The sequence below is a fragment of the Eumetopias jubatus genome, unplaced genomic scaffold (genome assembly GCF_037043125.1).
Source record: "Eumetopias jubatus isolate StellerSeaLion01/CBP00866 unplaced genomic scaffold, mEumJub1_p1.0 scaffold_5, whole genome shotgun sequence".
NCBI lineage: Eukaryota > Metazoa > Chordata > Mammalia > Carnivora > Otariidae > Eumetopias > Eumetopias jubatus.
The window spans coordinates 17,938,390-17,961,683 of NW_028274811.1; the positions used below are offsets into that span (position 1 = coordinate 17,938,390).

Consider the following 23,294-nt stretch of genomic DNA (forward strand, 5'->3'; position numbering starts at 1 on the left):
CAGGGCCCATGAGATCAGGACCTGAGCCGAAACCAAGAGTCCCAGCCTTAACCGACTGAGCCACCCAGACTCCCCAAAAGTGAAAATATTCTTGAACATTAGCCAATAGAATGCTACCTTCACCTAAGAACCAAATAGGTACAAGAGGATTGAATTTTGCAAGTATGGTGCTTAGAAATTTGGAGACAAAATTAAGTTTGTTTTCATTGAGCAAGAAATACATTTTCATCTCTTTTTTTTGAATAGTTTTCACTTTGTAATTTATATGTTTTTTAAAATAAACTTTTAATTGTGAAATAATTTTAGATTTGCAGAAAAGTTACAAAGTTAGTAACTGAGAGTTCCTGTATACCCCTCTCCCCACCAGCCAGTTTCCCCTGTTTTAACATCATATATTACCATGGTAATGTCAAAACAAGGAAAGTAGCATTGGTGCATGTCTGTTAACTAAGCTCCAGGCTTTATTTGGATTCCATTAATGTCCAATCCAGGATATCATGTTGCATTTAGTTTTGTCCGACTTGATGTGCAACTAAGTTAGTAGTCCAAATTACAGCACAGTGTCTCAGAAATGAGGCAGGAATGGCATTAGAAATGAAGCCATACAGATCAAATCAGATTTTTTGTATTTTGGATACTTTATGTGTAATTTTTGCCATTTGGCAAAAGCCCACTTAGACTATTCCACAGGTTTAGGACAGAGGCTGACACAGTCTAAGGGCAAAGGCTCAGGCTATAGATTCATGCTGTCTGCATTCAAATTTTGCCTCCAACAAAGTCTGACTTTGGACAAGCCACTTAATCTCCTCTGTTTTTTTCCCCTGATCTGTAAAAAAGGAGAATACTAGTACCTACCTTGTAGAGTGGTTTGAGGATTAAATGACATAATTCTTGCAAAGTGCTAGGAATGAGGTGTCTAGCTATGTTTGTGATTATTCTTATTATTTTGAATAAGGACTGCCTTCAAGTTCTTTTTTTTTAAGCTTTTTAATGTCAGTAATATAAACAAAAGTCCAGGAGAGATACTTATGCTATATAAAATAAATTATTGGCACATACTTTGAAGTACTTCAGAAGTAACAGTTTACATGGAATCAACTGGTATTCTTATTACAACTTTCATTCAGTTCAGGTTTAGTTTTGTAGCCTTATTTACTGCCTGTGTGTGTTTTTTTCCCCTCAGGATGCTGAAGGCTAATATACTTAAATAAGTGAGTAGTGTATATCATAGAGGGCATGGAGATACATGCTTCTCACCTCCTGCCTTCTCTTCCATCCCCCCAGCATCCCTCCAAAACACAGGGGCCATCAGACTCATACCTTGCATTCTTATGATGGCTTTCCAAATACATTCAGATTTTTTAAAATAACTTTTTAAATAGATTTGATTTTATTTATTTGAGAGAGAGAGCATGAGCGGGACACGGGGACAGAGGGAGAGGGAGAAGCAGACTCCCCACCGAGCAGGGAGCCCAACATAAGGCTCGATCCCAGGACCCTGAGATCATGACCCAAGCTGAGGGCAGATGCTCAACCTACTGAGTCACCCAAGTGCCCCTACACATTCAGATTTGTAATGGAATTTTCTGTTATTTTGCTTCATGTCTTTTCTGTTTCAGTTTTCTGTTGTTTTCCTCCTCCCCTCTCTTTTGAAAGTACCTGTTTTGTTGTGGAAAAGGTCAACATACAGAGCAGTGGAGAGACTGACCCCTTTATTTAGCTTTTAAAATGATGAGCTCTTGGGGTTCCCTAGGTGGCACAGTCTGTTGAGATCCAACTCCTGATTTCGGCTCAGATCACGATGTCACTGAGATTGACTGAGCCACCCAGGCATGCCTTCCTATGTCATTATTAACACCTTTTTCAGTTCCTTACGCCATACAGTGGTAGAGGCTTGATCATTTTCAGATTTGTTATGTGATGCTAGCAACCACTGATGAACATTGCCTAGATCTTTACATTCCTTAGTGGTTGCTAAGTATCGATAGTTTAATTTTACCATTCTTTCTTCATTTATTGGCTTGGATACATGTATACAGAGCAACTTTGCCTCGGTAAGTTAGTTACTGTGAGATGTAGTTTTTAATAGGAAAAGCAGGATAAATGCCTGATTCTTTCTTTGATTATATACTTTTCTTTTTTTTTTTTTTAAGATTTTATTTATTTATTTGAGAGAGAGAGAATGAGAGATAGAGAGCACGAGAGGGAAGAGGGTCAGAGGGAGAAGCAGACTCCCTGCTGAGCAGGGAGCCCGATGTGGGACTCGATCCCGGGACTCCAGGATCATGACCTGAGCTGAAGGCAGTCGCTTAACCAACTGAGCCACCCAGGCGCCCTGATTATTTACTTTTCAAAACAATGAGCTGGCTGCCTCCAGAGATCACAAAGATTATCACAGAGGCTGGCTTTTAAAAAAAATCAGTATTGTTAGGGATCTGTGGATATCAGCACATTTGAGGTAGTTGGGTCCCTTGCATTTATCATTCTTATATACTTTATGTCCTTCTTTGGCCATTTTCGTATTTGGCATTTTCAAGTTGGGTTCTGTCCTTGACATAACCTTAGGGGTCTTTGGTAACTCCTTGCTTCCTGGCATAACAAGGTACATCTTTTACATTTCCTGCCCCAGATCTGGAATTAGGTTTTTCTCTAAAGATCCCTGGTTACTTTTAGTGGGAAATGATAGAGACTATGATCTGGACACAATGTATTTGTGAAGGTTTTGAAATCTTTTCAGTGGTTGGAGCAGAAGAATGTTTCTCTTAAGATCAAATACATGATATGTTGAGGACAGCAGGAATTGTTGTCTTGGTCTTTTATCTTCAGCTGTATCTTTCTCCTGCACTGAAAATCTCGATCCTTTAGATGCTGACATTGATGGAATATCAGGTGATTAGCAGTTTACTTTATCTCACATTATACGCATCAGTGTGTCTCCATTATAATACCAGTACTCCATCAACAACATGATTACTGAATACAGCTTAAAACTTTCTTTTTTAAAAAGTTCTTTTGGGGACGCCTGGGTGGCTCAGTCGTTAAGCATCTGCCTTCGGCTCAGGTCATGATCCCAGGGTCCTGGGATCAAGCCCTACGGGGGCTCCCTGCTCAGCAGGAAGCCTGCTTCTTCCTCTCCCACTTCCCCCTGCTTGTGTTCCCTCTCTCGCTGTGTCTCTCTCTGTCAAATAAATAAATAAAGTCTTAAATAAAAAAGTTCTTTTGTTCTTTGATCTATCCCACTAAGAGTGTACAATCAAGTGACTGTTTCAAAATCACTCGGATTGGTTCTTCTCTGCTCATAACTCCCAACGAGCTACCCAGTGTCATTTTCTTTTGTATACTTAGGATAGGAATTTTTTTAGAAGTTGATTTTGTTTTATATTGTGTAAAGTGTATACTGCATTAGGTTTATTTGCTGAAATCTAGCTGCTTTTTATATTCCCTTCATTCTGTTTTCGTCCCCTCCCCTGATGACCATTTAAAAAAAAGTTGTAGTTTATCTTTCCATTTAAAAAAATAGAAACAAGGTGCTCTTGGATGCTCAGTTAGAGGAGCATGCAATCTTGATCTTGGGGTTGTGAGTTTGAGCCCAACGTTGGGTGTAGAGATTCTTTAAATGAAAACTTAGAACAAAAAGAAACAAATACAGGTACATTTGTGCCCTTAGATTAAACAGTAGTCTAAAATTAAACAGTAGTATATGAAAACATTTTCTTCCACCTGTTTTTTGTTTGTTTGGTTTTGACTTCACAGTGTATCCTGTAGTTCACTCCCCAGGGGCATATATCAAGATGCACACTCCTTTTCTATAGCTTAGTTCTTCTTCATTGTTGTCTGTAGTCACTAGCCTTGTGCATATGTTTTTTTGCATTTTTGTCAGGGTATCTTTAGAATAGGTTCTTAGCAGTGGGTTATTGGATCAAAGGGTACATGCATACATACTTAATTTTGCCAGATATTGTCAGATCCCCTTCCTTAGGGATTGTGCTGTTTTGCATTCCCATAGCAGTTTATGAGAGTTGAATTCCTCACAAGCTTGCCAACTGAGTGTGTTGTCAGGCCTTTGGGTTTTTGCCAGTCTGATAAGGTGAGCAGTGGTGTCTCAGTGTAGATCCATTGTAATTTGCTGGCTCATTCTGATGACTAGCTTTGACATTTTTGAAACATGCTAGTGTCCCTTGAAGTTGCTTTTCTTTTTTTTCTTTTAAGATTTTTTTTTTTTTTATTTATTTGACAGAGAGAGACACAGCGAGAGAGGGAACACAAGCAGGGAGTGTGGGAGAGGGAGAAGCAGGCTCCCCACCGAGCAGGGAGCCCGATGTGGGACTCCATCCCAGGACCCTGGGATCATGACCTGAGCTGAAGGCAGACGCTTAACAACTGAGCCACCCAGGCGCACTTACTTGCTCGCTCTTTCTTTCTTTCTTTCTTTCTTTTGGTAGGTGGGTATTTGAAATAAGCTATTGTCCTCTTGTTGATTTTTATTAACAAGGCAAATGACTTAGGTTTTCACCTTATAATTCTTTTTTTTTTAAAGATTTAATTTATTTATTTGAGAGAGAGAATGAGATAGAGAGAGAGCATGAGAGGGGAGAGGGTCAGAGGGAGAAGCAGACTCCCTGCTGAGCAGGGAGCCCGATGTGGGACTCGATCCCGGGACTCCAGGATCATGACCTGAGCTGAAGGCAGTTGCTTAACCAACTGAGCCACCCAGGCGCCCCTCACCTTATAATTCTTACTCGAAGGAAGAACGAATATGTGAGTGGAGTCCTACTGGCCACCTTTCCTTAGCTCTTAGATGAATTTAGGAATTTAGGAATTGTTTTAGAAACTATTAGCTTCTCTCCTTCTTCACCCTCACCTTTCTCTCCACCTTGCTGGTGGATATTCTTCTTACTGTCAAGATTACGTATGGCACGTAGAGCAAGCATTCGTTCTTGTGATTATGTCTTATGGGCTTACCTCTCCCAGGCATTGTACTGGTATTGTGGGCTTGGGGCTGGCTGACATGAAGGCTTGCTCTGGAAGGATGAATGAAAATTTGCCAGTTTGAGAAAGGGAAGATCATTTCATTGATATCCCACAACTTAAATACTTTGATGTAAAAGTTAACAATACTTAAATTCTATGATATAAAGGCAATACCTCTTATGTTACATGATAAGGTGATAAGAGACGAAAGAAAAAAATATTTGCTATATATATGTTAATAGATATGCACATAAGCATACCGAAGACAAAAAAGGAGGGAATACTTTGGACAATTACAGTCCTCATTTCTGTAACTCGTCACATGGTCATGGCTGGTATTTATAACTACCTTCTTTCACTACTCACTGTGTATTCCCTTTGCCTTCAGCAAGCACCTATCTGGTTGTGGATCTATGCCAGGTAAGGAGACTCAAATCTTTATTCCTGGAGTGTCTGAGCCATTAGTAGTCCTCTTTGAATTGGGTTGTTGTAGCTTTCCGTTGACTTTAATCACAGGGCGTCTTATTACTAAGAGACTCCATCAGGGGTCTCTTGTGGTATAGACGATCTTCCTTGCCCCCTCCTCCCCACTGTGCTTTAGCAGTCCACTTTACCCTTGCTACTCGGGATCAGTCACCCCAGCCAGCATGCTCATGCCCTTCCTTGCTTTGTGGATTCAGAGACACAAGGAGTTCAAAGTGACCAGGTGACAATCTTGACTTTGAGTTCATTGGAATTCTTGCTCTTTCTCCTGGTAGAAGCATTCGTCCTTTTGGAAATAAGACCTCTAGACCAACAGAGCATTAAGTCACAGAGACTAGAAGCAAAACTTGTGCCAGTGGGCCACTAGGGTTAATAATGAATGATGTTGCTCCCATTTCCACCCCTTGATTCCTTGATGTGTGAATTCTGGTTGTGGGGACACAGCATCATGTTGCCACCCAGCTGGTAGTATAACTGAGTCTGCAGAAGGCCATTTCACCATTCTGTCAATCCAGCTGCTTGAGGATGGTAGGGAACATGATGAGACCAGTGAATTCCATGGTTATGGACCCACTGCATCGTTTCATTTACTGTGAAGTGAGATGCTTGATCAGAAGCAGTGCTGTGTGGAATACCATGGCAGTGGGTAAGGCATTCCATAAGTCAATGAATGGTAGTTGTAGCAAAGGTATTGCATGCAGGGAAGGCATATCTTTATCCAGAATAAGTATCTGTTCTAGTAAGAATAAAAACTGTCTCTTCCACGATGGAAGTGGTCCAGTGTAATCCACCTGCTTCCTGGTAGCTGGCTAATCACTTCATGGAATGGTGCCATATTGGGGGTTCAGAATTGGTCTCTGCAGATTGGGCCAACAGTCAATGGTGGTCATAGCCAGATGGGCCTCGGTGAGTGAAAGTTTATGTTGCTGAACATCTAAGCATAACCTACTTCCCTTTCACCATGGCCACTTCGTTTGTGAGCCCACTGGGCAATGACAGGAGTAGCTGGGGAAAGAGGCTGACTGGCATCTGCAGAATAGGTCATCCTATCTACTTGATTATCAAAATTGGCATTAGCTGCAGGCACTCTTTAATGAGCATTCACATGAGACACAAATAGCTTCGCTTTCTTCTCCTCCTCCTCCTCCTTTTGTTCAGAGAGGTCTACCGACATAATCCTCACCTTTCCACAGAACCAATTTTCCAATCATGTTCTTTCCATTTCCCCCGACCATCCACCCAAACCATTGACCATAGTTGGTGTCTCAGTATCTAATCTCACATCGGACCACTTCTCCTTTTAAGCAAAGTGAACAAGTAGGTACATTGCTTGAGATCTGCCCCCAGAGAAGATTTCCCTGGACTCTTGTCCTTCACAGCTGTCCCAGAGAGGGACTAGTGTGGTACAGGTGCGCAGTGTTGCAGACTCATCTGTAAACCAGGTCCAAGTCTTCCCTTCCTCTGTCAGCTAATTCTGGGGAATGCCTCATGAGGCCACAGGTGCAGGCTGGAGGAGGTAAGCAGTGTAGCAGGAGTGGGGACCATGGGCATTTGGGCCACTTTTTTTTTTTTTAGAATGTAACTTTTTTTTAATTTAAATTCAACTAGCCAATATACAGTGCATCATTAGTTTCAGATGTAGTGTTCAGTGATTCATCAATTGCGTATAGCACCTAGCGCTCATCACATTGCGTGCCCTCCTTGATTGGGCCACTTCTTCATGTAACTTACTTGTGCCTTCGGGGCCTGCTTGGGCCTGATCGCATATATGCCACTTCCATTTGGTAACCAAGTGTTGCTGTACCCAGCTTTATAGCTTGGTGGGTCAGATAACACCCAGTTCATGATGGGCAGCTCAGGTCACATGGTAACTTGATAGTCTATGGTCAAGCCTCCAGTCCCTGCTAAGGTGCAGTAGCAAGCCAAGAACTCTTCCTTGAAAGTAGCTATCCATGGAGGATGGCAAGGCTTTGCTCCGAAGTCCTAAGGACCTGCACTGTCCTTCACCTGTGGAGGCCAGCCAAAGGCTCAAAACAACATCCCTGTCTGCTTCTGCCACTTCATGCATTATTGGATCTGGTGGATCATAACCCAAGTGGCAAAGCAACTTGGACCTGTTGCAGAGCCTTCTCTTGGTCTGGACCCCACTCAAAAGTAGTAGCTTTTCAGGTCATTTGGTAAAGGGGTTGAAATAACACACCTGAGTAAGTTGCCTTCAGAATCAAAAGAGGCTCACCACATGATGGAGGGCAATCTGCCTTGCTCAGTCTGTAGGTTTAAATATTAATCTCACCCCAAACCATTTCACAGAAACACCCAGCACAATGTTTGACCAAATATCTGGGCACCCCACAGTAAAAATAACCATCGTACGTCCTTCTAAAATTGAAATTCACATTTCATTCTTCAATAAACATTGTGTTTTTCTCCCTTTTGTTTTAGTTCAGATGTAGATTACATGAGAAAATATGTTTTTATATTTTATTATCCGCTATTTACTGTAAACTATGTTTAGTCCTTCTTGCAGTTGGAAGTTGTTTTTTTCCTTCAGATGCATGTCCGTGGAAAGTTTGCATCTCCGTTTTGCAAATGTGATCATGGTGCAGGGAATAAAAGTTTACAGAAAAGGTCTGTTTACCTTGTTTATTATTAGTGGACAATTAGACCTCATTGTCAGTAAAAATTGATGACCGTAGCTTCCAAATTATTGAGCCTGTGCTAATAAATGCAACAGTTGTTCATAATTTGGTGGTAAATGACCTTTAAATGTAGATGTTTACGGAGGTGGTCCCTGGGGAACAATTTAACTTCCAAATGACACCCATGAGCCCTTGTTATCATTTAAATATGCTTCCTTTTGTCAATAACAGAATAACAAATACTGGTTAGATTTCTAATGTTGATTCAGATACCAGGGAACCTGCTGAATAAATTAGTGTACATTTGATTTATATTGACCAAAATTTTTAACATTGCTGTGTTGCAGGTCAAGGTGACATGCATTTAAATGCATTGTAGCGCAGAGGTCACGCTTGACTGACGTGAATGCTTACACTGTTTTTAATTAACTTTTAAATATTATCTTAAAATTCCTTCTCAAATACCAACTAAATTATTAGGGACAGGACTGAAATTAACTTAGTAGAGAGAAACCTTATTTTAAAGTCAATAATCTTGATCTTTCCCATAAAAATTATTGGAGTAAATTGCTACATTTTTATCTTATGATTTGTGAGGAAATCAGATCTGCTTTTTCCATCGTAGACTCTTAATTCATTATCTGTGGGTTTCCCATGGATAATTTTGCAGAAATAACCTGAGATAGTCCTGAAAAAAGATTTGCGAGGTAATCAACAGTCTTACCTAGTGCAGGAAGTACTTTATCAAGGAAATGCATTTTCTTGGTGCTATGAACTTTTTCACTGACGTTGTCGTGTGTATGTGGAAGGGGGTGGTTTGCAGGGTGAAGATGTGAATTAATTTTGTCATCACTCAGTAGTAGTACAAAGTAGTATATGTTTTAGGGAAGCTTTAATCAACACCTCATTTGCCCTTTGAGAGGATATCTTCACAATGAATGCTGCTTCTTTTGCACATAAATATTATTGGGTAAAAAGAATTTTACTATCAAATGTAAAATTTATTTCATGTCTGACCCATGCAGGAAGGTTTACCTAGTTAAAAAGTTTAGAACCGAAATGCACAAAGGTTTTTGTTCCTTTTTTTTTAATTTTAATCATGAAGATCTTTGTAGTTAATCAAAAAGTGTGCTTTGGGAATTCAGGATAACCTTCTGAGCTTTGCTTCTGAAGGAGGTACATGTAATCAAAAGGCAGCACAGAGCTCCTCTCCTTTAAAACTTTGCATCTGTCCAAACTTTTTCATGTAAAGAGAGCTCCCTTCCAAAGCCCGAAAGGACATCCTCCTCAGCCTGCCTGCAGTGAATGGCATCCATCCTGGGATATTGTTTCCTTTTAGCCACAGTGTGGTTCCTTAGCCTGGAGCTTTGTCCCTAGGTTTCTTGTACCCAGAACAGCACTAACCCCAGCTTGTCCAGAAGGGCAAAAGCAGTAACAGTGTGGAAAATACTAATAAGAGAGACAAGGCAGTGGACATTAGAAAATTGAAAGTGGTGAGAGAATGACAAATGTTGCATGTGCGCAGGGGATGAATCATGCTGTAGTAGGAATGCTTCTGAATGACAGAGAGAGAGAGAGAGTAGTAGGAATGCTTCTGAATGACAGAGAGAGAGAGAGAGAGAGAGAGTCATGTAGCATCTCTCCTAAGTGGGCACGCACTGAAGAAGCGATTGATGAATGGAAAGGCTTCTGGGTATCAGCCTGATGCTAAGAAAGGAGGCAGGGAGTTAGAGAAAACAGGCTGACTGTCAATGGGATGATGCCATTGGTGGATGGCACCACTGGTGGATGGGACGTTGGGACTCCATCCAAATGAGGGCGTGGCTTCTTGTGCAAATACCTGGTTGCCCAGGCTATGGTGCCCAGCCTATGCTGCATGCTGGGGATCATTACAGACTGCCAGTGTCTGGGTCCCACCCTTGGCGAGTCTGATGGTTCTTGGGTGTGGATTGGGCATGGGAATTTTTAGAAGGTCCCTGGATGATTCTGATGAGCAGTAGAAATACAGCACTGCCCTAAAAATGTCCCCAAGATGGTTGTGGAGATCATTAAGGTGGGTTACTTGCCCCGATACATCTTAATAGGATACATCATTGGTTCTTGGGAGTGATTAAATATACAGATTTTCAGGCTCTCTGCCCAGAGATTCTCATGTAACTGGGGGCTAAAGCTCTGGTATGGTTTAAAAGCTCTCTAGCTGATTTTATTTTGTAGCCCAGCATGCAAATTATGGAGTAGGTGACTTACCCTGTTTTGAAAAAGACACCCTACAGAGTGCATACTTAGCATGAAGGAGAAACGTCAGTTTTGTTTTAAAGCTTTAAAGGACCAGTTCACATTCTGATTCAGCAGAAGTGCATCTAGGATCTAGACCCTGAACCATGAACCACTCTTGAGTCTTTGGACTCATAAATCAAATGAACTGAAGATTTTCTTTTTGTCTTTCCAAAGATTTTTTTTTTATTATTATTTTTAAGCAATCTCTACACCCAACATGGGGCTCAAACCCCGAGATCAAGAGTCACATGCTCCATTGACCGAGCCAGCCATGTGTCCCTTAAACTTTTCTGACCTCAGTGGGTTTGAGGAACTTCTAAAGAGGGTCATTACTAAGCTTTGGAGCCAGTCAGACCTGGTTCCACATTCTGGGTTTGTTACTCACTAGTGAGGGGACTTGCACAAGTCATAAACCTCCCTGAGTCTCATTTCCCTAAAATGCTTACCTCATTTTTCTCTCAAGCCTCCCTTGTTCCAGGCACATGGTAGGAAGTCACCACATGTGCAGCTCTTGTTATTTCTAGTACTTGTAATTAAGTTTTTGCCAGTACGGATTAATATATCATGATGTATTTTACCTTCCTTTAATAAGAAAATTTTTCTTTCTTTCTCACTTTTGAGTGATTGCACATTTAATTCACTGCTTTAAATGAATTCTTTGAAAAAAGTAATATCAAAAGATCCTTGCAGTGGTTTCACATTAGAGAATGACATTGAAGTGTCCCAATCACCTCATCTGTAAGAACACATGAAGAACGTTGATTATGTGGTGAAGCAACTAATTGTTGAAAACTGCTATTTCTCAATCGCAGAACCCCTAGGGGACATTCCAGCCACTCTTTTTTGCTTTAGATGCTTAACAGTGTTCTCAGGTAAAACTTTAAATTCGTTTTCTACATTCTTCAAATATAAAGTTTTTTTGGAGGGACCAGACAATCAAACTTCTGTTTGTAAGTGTTTTGAGTATATGGCACTAGCTTGGTAGTGGGGGTGAGGCCAGTCCCTACCCAGATTCATTCTTGGTGCTTTGCTCTGAGCAGGAAATAGAACTTTTTTTTTTTTAAGATTTTACTTATTCATGAGAGAGAGACAAAGAGAGCGCGTGTGCACAAGGGAGGGGCAGAGAGAGAGGGAGAAGCAGACTCCCCGCTGAGCAGGGATTCCCCGGTAGGGCTCGATCCCAGGACCCTGAGATCATGACCTGAGCCGAAGGCAGACGCTTAACCGACTGAGCCACCCAGGTGTCCCCAGGAAGTAGAACTTTTGACTTCCGACTTGTCAGCGTTCGGCTTGAGCCAGGTTCAGGTGAGGCCAGTTTTAACGAATGACGTTTTGACGTAGAGTTTTGTTTTTGAAGCTGTGTTTTGCAATCAGGATTTGCTCCTTGAGTGAGCTCTGGGTCTAGGAAAGTTCTGGGGAGCTCATCTTTCTGTGGCCCAGAGGATTTAGCTGGCAGTTGAGTTCCGAGTCGATGTGATCTGCTGGGAACACATTTGCGTCCTGAGGGCCGTGTGTGTGGTCTGCAGAGGGGACTGCCCAGGAGAGCCAGGCAGAAATGCCAGACAGGAGCTCTAAGAGGTGGCGGTGGGTGAGGGCTGGGGAGAGGCAGAGAGGAGTGTGGGACACAATTTTATCAGCCCCAATAATTTACTTACATTCCTTTATTCAGCCAGTGGTTCTTGAAGGCCTGCAGTCTACCAGGCACTGTGCTGGGCCCTGGGGATGCCATCATTTTCCTCATTTTCTCTCCAAGAGCCTCAAGACATCCTGAAACTGTCTTTCAAAGGGATTCTCCCTGTTTATGAACACAGGATTCCCTAGAGCCATAGTAAACGAACCCTGTATTGCTCCACGGAGAGCTGAACATAAAAATACAGTTGTGTTAACAAGCTTTAGTAGGAACAAACTGTTAACCTTCGTTTCCTTACTTTCAAAATGGGTTAACCGTAGTACCTAACCCCGTGGTCTTTGCCGAGGACCCAGCCCACAGGGTCATTGCCAGGATGAAATGGAACAGTGCGTGTGAGATGCCTCCCAAGGAATCTGCCTCAGACGACAGCTTTTCCCAGCAGGCCAGACACTAACACAGTCTGGAAACCCATGTGAAAGACAGGAGGGTGTCTGGGAGAGGGGTCTCTGGACAGCTTTCCCCGCTGTCTAACACACTGGGGAAGCAGGGGTGGAACAATAAGGAGAGGTTGTTCAAGTGGAGAGGAGAGTATCAGCATGGTTTAGTCCATCTGCTGTTGAGCCATATAACATCAGAGAGCCAGCTCTGGTGAACCAGGCAGGAGCTGAGGTTTTGTTTGTTTTGTAAACTTGGCCTCTTTGGGAAGATGTTCTCTGGGAGGGGAAGTAGCATGGTGGTTGAAAAGTGCACTTTGGAGTTGATGACACCTGATCACTCCCTAACCGTGTGTTTAATGGTCACTGGTTGCTTAAAAGCTCCGAGCCTCACACCTTAAAGGGAGATAATAGCATCTGCTTCGTAACCAATAGGGATTGTTGAAGCAAATAAAAGAATATATGTAAAGCCCTTAACACATAGAGTTAGTTCTGTAGTACTTAGTGTTGACATTTGTTTCTAAAAACTGAAATCTTTATGTTGGATTTCTATAGAGAGTTGCCCCAGTGAGGATTGTGTGGGATTTCTGACTTGAGTACCCTTGAAACCATAAATTCATCTCCTGCTCCTTCACTTTTCCGCCAAAACAAAACAGAAACACCAAAAATAATGCCCGCCCAGTAAAAATTTGATAGAAATTTCAGTATGGCAAGGGTTTTGTGGTTCATGAAGTTGAGTCAGAGTTTGGCCCGTGTTGATTTTATCCATAAACTGTCTAGAACTGTTTCTTGTGTCCAGTACACACACCCTATCAAAACTAATTAATGATAGAGTTGTAACAGATGAAAAATACAGTGACATGGAAAGAGACTACCTAGAACACCAGAGAGCTCACGTATTAAAACTTCATTTTTATGGGGGAAAAGTACGTACCACTTTTGGATTGCTCAGGCAAAGCTGCACTTCTAAAGAAGTCTTCTTTGTATTTTTGCCATCCCTTGCCGGAGGCTTATGCAATCCAGGGGGAGCACCGCAGAGCAGAACCTGCCAGTGCTTGACCTGGCTTCTCTCCTTGGCTCATCTTCTCATGCTTCATTCTCCTCATTCATGAGATGGGGGAAAGGGGGCAGTGATAGCACAGAGAGGTGTGAGGATAAAAAAAGTAATGCGGATAGTAAATGACAAGCTCCTCGCACAGGGCAAGGCACGGACTGGAAGGTAGTTGTTGTTACTATCCAGGGCCTGGAACACGGGGAGAACGGTGGGTTCTCTTTACTGCCAGCCGGGCATGAGATTGCTCGTTTAATTTTTCTGGTGTCAGCTCTGTCTTTGGCCTAGGCATCTCTGCTCTGCTCCCTGGCGCCTGTTCCGGGGCCTGCAGTCTCATGGGTTTACGCTGCGTAGGGGGGAGCTGTTGAACCTGCCCGGTGGATTGCCTCTGGTGGACTCTGGGCTTTGGAGACTATAACGCAGCCTGCTGCAATTCTGGTGCTGTGCACAGTTACTCTGGACTGGCAGAGCCAGCAGCCCCATAGACTGGGACTCCAGTAGGACCATCTGGGGACTGAGGGCTCTGGTGTTGCTGGTGTCCGAGTGGTTCTGAGGGGAGGGCCATGCCAGTGCTTGATGGAAGGTGTTCCCAGGCAGGCCAGGAACAGATTCGAAACGTGCCCCCGGTTCACTGGGAGTTAACTTAGGCAATCAGAGAGAGTTTTCCAGTATTGTCATTAAGCTCTAGAGAGGACCTTAAAACAGAAACTCAGTCCTAAGGGTGATCCATGGTACAGTGGGTTTTGGAAATTTGAGAAAGTGTTCTGCAACCTTAAATGTCCAGTAGTGTATAGAGTTAAAATATAGGAAACATTTTCACATAAAAAAATGGATATAGAACCAAAATGCTGAGAACTGGCTCATTAAATAATAATGGCCAAAAAGGATTTTGTGTGGAAATGGACTGTAGCACTTCTCTTGTTTGATTTGCCCATTTTTGCTTCCTTTGGCTGCCCTGGGTCTGTTCAAAAGCACCTCCTTGTATGACGGAGCCCTGTGGGACTATGAACTTGCCTCCCGAACTTTGTGTGTACCATTTTGTATTCAGGTCGTTATAAACAGTTCCACTGGTTTTCTTCAGGTGATATACAGACTTATTAAACGAGTGTGGGTGGACACTGGGTTCTTAAGTTGACTACAGCACTGTCATGGTCATTGTCTTCTTCTTCCTCTTTTCTCTTCCTCTTCTTTTTTTTAAGTAGACTCCATGCCCAGTGTGGAGCCCAGCGCAGGGCTTGAACTCATGACCCTGAGATCAATACCTGAGCTGAGATCAGGAGAGTCAGACACTTAACCAACTGAGCCACCCAGGCACCCCTGAAAGTGTATATTTATTTTACAGGTTTTTTGTTCTGTTTTGGTTTGGTGTGGGTTTTTGTTGTTGTTGTTGTTTTTTGGTTTAGAGGTTTTGTTTTGTTTTTTTTTGAAGCAACATTTGCTTTATGTTACAGATACATTCATTTTTGTTGTCCATTGATAACAGCATCAGGTTATAAAAATGAAGAAATATCAGTCTTTGAAAGCACCATAACATATTTTGAACTGATCGTTTCCTTAATTGATACATTCGTGACATTGTATGATAGTGAATTTTAAGGGAGAGTTCCGTAGGAGACGGATGGGGAATTGTGAATGATCAGTGCCCTGTAACCTCTATGCTTTTAGTCTCAACATACAGTGGAAGCAAAGCCTTTATCTATTATAAAGAAGGATAATTAACAATGCAACTTAGTAGATCAAATATCTGAATGCCTACTTGGTGCCAGCCACCTATATACTGACAACTGTAAGGCCTGATTCCAGCCCTTCAAAGACTTTGCAGTTAAGCACTTGCACCCAGTGACAGTGTTTATGAGGCAGTAATGAATGCTTTTTGGTAACAAATTCGAAACAGTAAATTGCATTGAATGGAGATTTTGCAAATGAGATCAGAGGAGTAAACTACCTTCGAGAAATCATGCTTAAGCTGCATTTTGAAGGCTAAATAGGATTTAGATAAGCAACTGGAAAGGATAGGGCTTATGTGACAGAACACGGCCCCCCTCCACCTGCCCAGTGGGATAACGTAAATGAACATTATATGTTGGGGGTTGGGAAGGGAGCAGTGTCCTCTGTGCAGAAGGCGGTTGTGGGTAGAGACTGAACGTCTTGTGGACACACGGGGCAAAGCCACATGCGGAGGTCCCCGTGGGTGATTGCTTTTGTTCTCTCTGCTCCTGGAGGATAGGCATCGACCAGTGTGGAAGGTGTCAGAATCCTTTCCACTTTTGATAAGGAGTGGGAAGAGGAGGGCACATTCTAGTCGGAGAAATGTCTGCATTGCTTTGAAGGGAGAGGTGCGGGGGAGAGAATGTCCTTCCCTGGCATCAGGTGAGGGTGGGATCGGAAACTCTGAAATCTTTTCCCTTTGTGCAGAAATAAACAGGGCTGCATCACATGTTTCTGAACAGCCAAGCCAAATGGAAGTGAGGCAGTCAGGCTGATTACACTTAGCTTGCTGTTCAGACTGTTCCCAAAGGGGGTTAGTTGGTGTCCCCTCTGGGACTGTTGCTGTGGCCTAGGCCAGGCTGGGGGGAGGGGCAGATGACCCGGATGGAGGTTCGGACGGGCCAGTGGCACAGGGTGGTCATGAAGGATTCTGAAGAGAATGCCAGTGGGCTTCGGAAGCTCTCTGGAATTGGCAGCTAAAAGAAAAAGATAAATAAAAAATAAAATTTAGTGGCATCTGTCTCATCTCTCCTTCCCTCTTCACTTTCCCCCTGACACAGCTGAACTGCACCCCTCCTCCTTCAGTTCCTGGAGGTTCAGGGAGATTATGTTTAGTGAGGGCCAGAAGCCTCTCCCCCTGCCCCCACCCCTGACGTTGATTAGCTTGTGTTTTCCCTTCCAGAACCAGTTCTGGTTTCTCTTACTTCCTCCAGGCAGTGCTGCAATTTTCACTTTTGCCCAAGACCTTTCTTCTTACTTCCTTGTCTTCAAGCCATAAACCAATGAGCCGTGATTCTCCTCGAGAGCCCCCTGGCCATGCTTGAGGCTCCTCTGGGAGTCCAGCTCTTCCTAGATGGGAAGGGCAGGGGGGAGGGAGAGCACACAGCAGAAGCGTGGCCGAGCGGGGAGGGTCCGTGTCCAGCAGAGCTGCAGTGAGCCACGTCTGCCTTGAGCAAGAATTCCCAGATAATGAGAGAACATCCTCCTTTGGACCAGGGATGGGAGAATGGGGTGGGGAAATTGGTGTCTCTTCCAAGAGCCTGGGTGGTATTCAGTGCATGGAAGCACAGGGTAGGTGAGACCACTGTGTGGTCAGGGAGTTCTCGAGAGGGCAGAGCATTGGAACGAGCTGGAGAAGGAACCTGTGGGGGTGATGGGGGACCTTGGAGGAGCAGCAGGAAGGGAGTCAGGGTCAGGTAAAGCCTTTTTCTCACAAGAATGCAGACGGTGAGTGTTTCAAGGTCATGAAGAAGAGGCAGGAGTGTGAGAAAGGAGAAAGGAAAGGGAGTGAGTGGGAACGAGGCTGAGGAGGAGGAGGCCAACGGCAGTTCTTGGAATCGCTTTTCCTGTCCTGGTGCAGATTTGTGTTGAGGATTCAGCCCATGTCAAGTTTGGGTTTCAGGGATGAGTTTAGAGCACCATTGTCCAGTAGAAATACAATGTGAGCCACACAAGGATTTTATATTTTCTGGTAGACATATTTTTTTTAAAGATTTTATTTATTTATTTGAGAGAGAGAGAGAACTCGAGAGAGAGAGAGAGAGAGAGAGAGAGAGAGAGCACGAGCAGGGGGAGGGGCAGAGGGAGAAGCGGACTCCCGGCCGAGCAGGGAGCCCGATGCAGGACTCCATCCCAGGACCCTGGGATCATGATCTGAGCCAAAGGCAGATGCTTAACTGACTGAGCCACCCACGCGCCCTCTGGTAGACATATTTTAAAAGGTAAAAAGAAACAGGTGAAATGAACTGTAGTGATATATTTCATTTAGCCCAACAAATCCAAAGTATTATTTCTACATGTCAGCAGCATAAAAATTACTGATGAGACATTTTACATTATTTTTTTGTAGTAATTCCTTAAATGTGGCGTGTTTTTTACACTTACCAGAACACCTCTCTCGGGACCAGGCACATTTCAGATGCCCAAGGGCAACATGTGGCCAGTGCCACCATATTGGTCAAGATGGATTTAGGGACAAGGAGGGGTCCAGCTCTCAGCAAAGCCTATAGTGAAGCTGGAATAAAGCTGTCTAGTTGGGGGAGCTGAAATCTCAAGTGTTACCTTCTTTAGCTACTGGTGAGAATTTTTTTTTTTTTTTTTTAAGATTTTATTTTGAAGTAATCTCCACACCCAACGCAGGGCTCAAACTTAAAACCCTGAGATCGAGTTGCCTGTTTTATCAGCTGAGCCAGCAGGACACCCCGCTGTTGGTGAGCATTTGTTCTCACTGTATTGTGCCTGTGGTTGAGCTGTACTCAAGTAGGTGGGGAAGCAGTATTGAAGGGGGCTCCAGCCACTCTTGGGGCTCAATTCCCAGCACCAGCTGTGAGTTACTGAGCACATTCAGTACCTTTCTGTGCTTCCGTTTCCTGGTCTCTAAAATGGATAGTAATAACAAACTTTATTGTTGGAAATTCCATACCTACATCAGGGTTGTTACAAGAATTAAATGTGGAGGCAGTTAAGACTTAACAAATAAATTTAAAAAGAAAATGCTTAGATTAATTTATTTGAGTCCACGTTCATCATCATTGTAGATTAAAAAAAACTTTTCTAGGGACTGTAGTGTTATTTGAGGTTGGATTTTATTATTTTTAAATTTAGTTAGCCATTTATTTTTTTATATGACACTTTTTTTTTTTTTTTTAAGATTCCATTCACTTATTTGACAGAGTAAGAGAGAGGGTGCAGGGGGAAAGGGAGAAGCAGGCTCCCGGCTGAGCAGGGAGCCCAGTGTTGTGGGAACTCGATCCCAGGACTCTGGGATCATGACGTGAGCTGAAGGCAGACGCTTAACCGACTGAGCCACCCAGGCGCCCCTGAGGTTGGATTTTAAACAAAAAACTGCCTCCTTTAATCTTGCACTTTACTTCAGAAAAATATGAAGACATGAACTTTCACATCTAGTAAATTAAAATTTATGGAGCAACAACCAACATGTTATTCTTAGGAGCTGCCTTAGGGTGGCTGACCCACTCTTTAAAGTCTCACAAATGGAGTAACACTCTTGAATCCGAGACTCTGGGGTTTTGGAGAAGCACAGCACGGACACAAGGCATCTTGGTTCTCAAGGCATTCCAGGTTGGAAAAACGTTTTCATTAAGAATACCTGATTGAGGGCGCCTGGGTGGCTCAGTTGGTTAAGCGACTGCCTTCGGCTCAGGTCATGATCCTGGAGTCCCGGGATCGAGTCCCACATCGGACTCCCTGCTCAGCGGGGAGTCTGCTTCTCCCTCTGACCCTGCTCTCTCTCTCTCTCTCAAGTAAATAAATAAAATCTTTAAAAAAAAAAAAAAAGAATACCTGATTGAAGAGGCTGGTAGAATGGAGTTGCGGAAGAAGGGGAGGGGAGCAGGGGAATTACTGTAGAAACCTACAGAGCTCCTGCCCACGTGTCCTTTATCTGTCAGTCAATGTCCTGTTTTTTAGATGAGCTTCTACAATAACCACAGAGCTGGAGCACATCCCTACGTGAGGAGGCAGGAACCTGCCTGCCTCCTTGTGTCCAACTCAAGCCTTCCAGCTGAGCCCAAAGTTGACTTTTGCCTGTAAAAAAAGTGGAAAACTGGCCTGATAAAAATGTTTAGTCTGCAGGGCCTCGTTTTATTTATCATATCAGGAAAGAACAATGTTTTGTTGTGTTGTGGTCAACATAGAAGCCAACCTTGCTTGTTCACAAAAGCTCAACTCCTGGAGATAAGGGGGGCAAATAATAGAGTACAATGGAAAGAGTAGAGTGTAATTATTTGTAGCTTGTCAAGTGAAGCCCTTTCAAGGCCCAAGTGATTCAAATCTGGGAACTCTGCTCAGTTCTGTAAACGAACTGCAGCCGGCATCAGAGAAATCTCCCCTGGCCCGCAGACAGCCCTGAAATTGCATCAGTTTGTCATGTACTGAGCATGCCAGCCTCACACAATATCATTTGGTTGCAAATGGGCCTGCCCCCAAAGCCCCAAAACACATTCTCTGGTATCTGACTCTTGGCCTGTGATTTGTCATGTCCCGGCTGCTATCAGTGTCCAGTAATTTTAATAGATTCTGATGGTTTCCTTGTAGAAACACAGGATGCATCTGGTTTGGGCCTGGGACGTGGGAGAGACTCCACTGGCTGAAGACAACAGGGGTGTGTGCAGAAAAACCGGAGATTCATTTTATTTCATTAAAAAACTGGTTTTAGGCTTTAGGGTGGTGTGTTTGGAATCTTAAAAAAAAGTGAATTCCCCGCACAGTTGAATAGCTCCAAAAACACACTGCGTGTTTTTATCTGTAAAGTGGTTACCTCCTTAGGAACGGATTGCTGCATCAGTCTCAGTGTTTAGAAGTCACAGCGGTTAAGTGTGGAATGTGTCGCACATAATGGTTTGTTGAGCCCCTTGCTCCTCAAAATGGGGTCCAAGGCTGAGCAAGCAGTGTTGGGAACTTGTCGGAACGCAGGCTCGCAGGCCCTAGGCCAGACCTACCCGAATCAGCGTTCTCACAAGATCCCTGGGGCATGTGTGTTAAACAAAGTTTGAGAAGATGAGAAACTCAGGCATGGAACACAGGCTTTGGAGTCTGAGGGATCTGTGGTTAAAAAGCCCATCTTTCTGACTTCGTTATGTTTGACTTTGGGGCACTTCTGTCAATTGTTGGTTCTCATCTCAGTGGGGATTGCCTAACTACATCATATGGTTCTTCTGATGATTAAACTGTGAATACAGAGAGATGGAAAGATCTCTTCCTATACCTCTACCTAGTTTTTAAAAAATATTTTATTTATTTATTTGAGTGAGAGAGAGAGCACAAGCAGAGGGGAGGGGCAGAGGCAGAGGGAGAAGCAGACTCCCCGCCGAGCAAGGAGCCTGATGTGGGACTCGGACCCAGGACCCTGGGATCATGACCTGGGCCAAAGGCAGAAGCTTAACCGACTGAGCCACCCAGGTGCCCCTCTCACGATAAATCTCTTAATCTCTGTCTGCAAATGTAAAATTTTCAGCTCACCAACTTTTAAAATTAGGAATGACAACATAAAAATTCCGTTTGTTGAGTCACTCAAAAATAGAGTTTATTTCCATATCTGGAGCAGTTAAGAAATTGGAAGTGGGAGAATATCTATGGAGAAACGGGGGTGGGCCAGGAACTGGGAAAAGCAGGGCTGAGAGACAGAGGGCTGGAGAATAGGAATGGATGTTGCAGATCAAGGGCAAAGGGGAGAGGACAGGAGAAATGGGAGTACAGAGCCTGGGAGTGTACAGGCTGAAAGGAGAACTCAACTCAGTTACTAGGTTTGTTCCGTAAGAATCAATTAGCTCATCAGTGTTTCAAAGGTAGGAGGTAACTCTTCTTCAACACAGGTTCCTCATCTTGAAATTGCATGGGAAATTTTTCTTTTTTTTAATTTTTAATTTTTTTGAAGATATTTATTTATTCATTCATTCATTCATTCATTCATTCAAAAAAGACAGGCAGAGGCAGAGGGAGAAGCAGGCTCCCCATGGAGCAGGGAGTCCCATGCGGGGCTCGATCCCAGGACTCTTGAGATCATGACCTGAGCCGAAGGCAGATGCTTAACCGACTGAGCCACCCAGGCGCCCAGCATGGAAAATCTTGCATAAATATATGTTTCCACGGAGATCCCACATTATCAGATCTGTAACCCCAAAAGGTTTGAGAGTTAGTCCAAATCACCTTCCTGTCAAAGATGAAACTGTTCTCTAAGTTGTATTTCTGTATATTTAAGGGTCTCCTTATTTGATAAGCACTGTTATTATGTAGTACCGTCTTTATTTGCTCATTGGTTAGTATCTGTTAAATCTCCTGATGTGTCTTAAAATGAACAAGTGGCATATTTTCCTGAGTATCATATTTTTTCTTTTCAGATTTTAAGCTAACATGATTAATTGGTTGCTTTAGTGATGGTTAGCTTCTGCCATTACTCTGTGAACTTCTGTTAATGTTTATGCATTGCATTAAAGTGTTAATGCATCCAGTAAGCTTTCAGAACTGTCAGAAATGTATTACTCAGTAATGTCATATCATTGATTCTTATGTTGGAACTTTGCTTGGACGGATTGATAAATATTTTCTGTGGTCATGTCATTGGTTCTGGAGAAGAAGCAAATTTAGTGTCAGAGTGTTAATGAACGCTACTTGATTTATTCAGCTGAATATATAAATGTCCGTTTTAACTTACGAAATTAGAGTTTGGATGTGTTAGATAGGAAACACATTTTCTAACTTTTCCTTGGGTTCCTACAGGAATAAGTTGGTGTGGAATGAATTATGGATTGTCTCTCTACTTATTATTGCTGTATTGAATTACCCTCAGTTGTTTCTTTATCTGACAAAACATGTCAGACAGTTCCTTTCTCTCAGTCAGGTGTGTATTCAGTAATTACAGCCCCAACGGCTCTTGACTCACCTTAAATAATAGAGGATAAGCAACAGAGACTGACTGGGAAGAGTGTCAGGTGAGGATTAAAAAGAAGATTCTGACCGAAGGGTGGAGAGGAGGTCTGAAGTTGAAGAGCAGGTGTCAAGGAGTTGGGGAGCCAAGAGCATCTCCCTGCTGAGAGGTCTGTGTTCGAGTGGAAGGTTTGAATGCAGAGCTAAGGATCTATCCCCAGCTTCTCAGAAAAATGCATCCACTACAGAGAGCAAGATACTTTTGTTCCAACACTTCTGCTACCGACCATGGTAGCAGGTGGACACCACACATCTTACAACTCCATTGGCCATTTCAGAAGCATTTTGACATTTTGCAAGCTATAGATTTTAGAATATTTAATATTTTTTAAAGATTTTTTATTTATCAGAGAGAGAGAGAGCACAAGCAGGAGGGAGCAGTAGGCAGAGGGAGAAGCAGGCTTCCCGCTGAGCAAGGAGCCCCATGCAGGACTCGATCCCTGGACCCCAGGATCATGACCTGAGCCGAAGGCAGGTGCTTAACCGACTGAGCCACCTAGGTGTCCCAGAATACTTAATATTAACAATTTAATATTATCCTTTGTCTTACATATTTCCAATAACATCTAAAATTTCCTATTATTGGGGCACCTTGTTGGCTCAGTTGGTTGATTTCAGCCCAAGTCATGATCTGGGGGTCCTGGGATCGAGCCTACCTTGGGCTCCTCACTCAGCCTGAAGATTCTGTTTCCCTTTGCCCCTAGCCCCACTCACGCTTTTTCTCTCTCTAAAAGAAAGAAATCTTTAAAAGACAAATACCTTGTTTTTCTCCTGAGCAAGGCGAGAACTTTAGCATACCTTAACACCTCTACCCCCGCCCCATCCCATTTCCCTTTATATTGGGGGGGGGAATCTAGAATTTTTGTTCCAGTTTTTTTTTTTTTTGAGATTTTTATTTATTTATTTGAGAGAGAGGAGAGAGAGAGAGAAGAGAAAGCACAAGCAGGGGGGAGGGGCAGAAGGAGAAGCAGGCTCCCCACTGAGCAGGGAGCCTGATGAAGGACTCGATCCCAGGACCCCCAGATCATGACCTGGGCCAAAGGCAGATGCTTAACCAACTGAGCCACCCAGGCGCCAGTCTGTTCCCATTTTTAAACAAAATTATTTTAACAAACATTTTATCGATATCTGTATTCACTCTTCTCTTGCATCGTAGT

The 23,294-nt window shown here is 43.2% G+C and overlaps 1 protein-coding gene across 2 annotated transcripts in view; it reads left to right on the plus strand.

Moving 5' to 3' along the window:
- The window catches only part of SNX24 (sorting nexin 24), a 153,144-nt gene that overhangs the window by 6,315 nt on the left and 123,535 nt on the right, over window positions 1-23,294 (plus strand). The window lies entirely within an intron of this gene.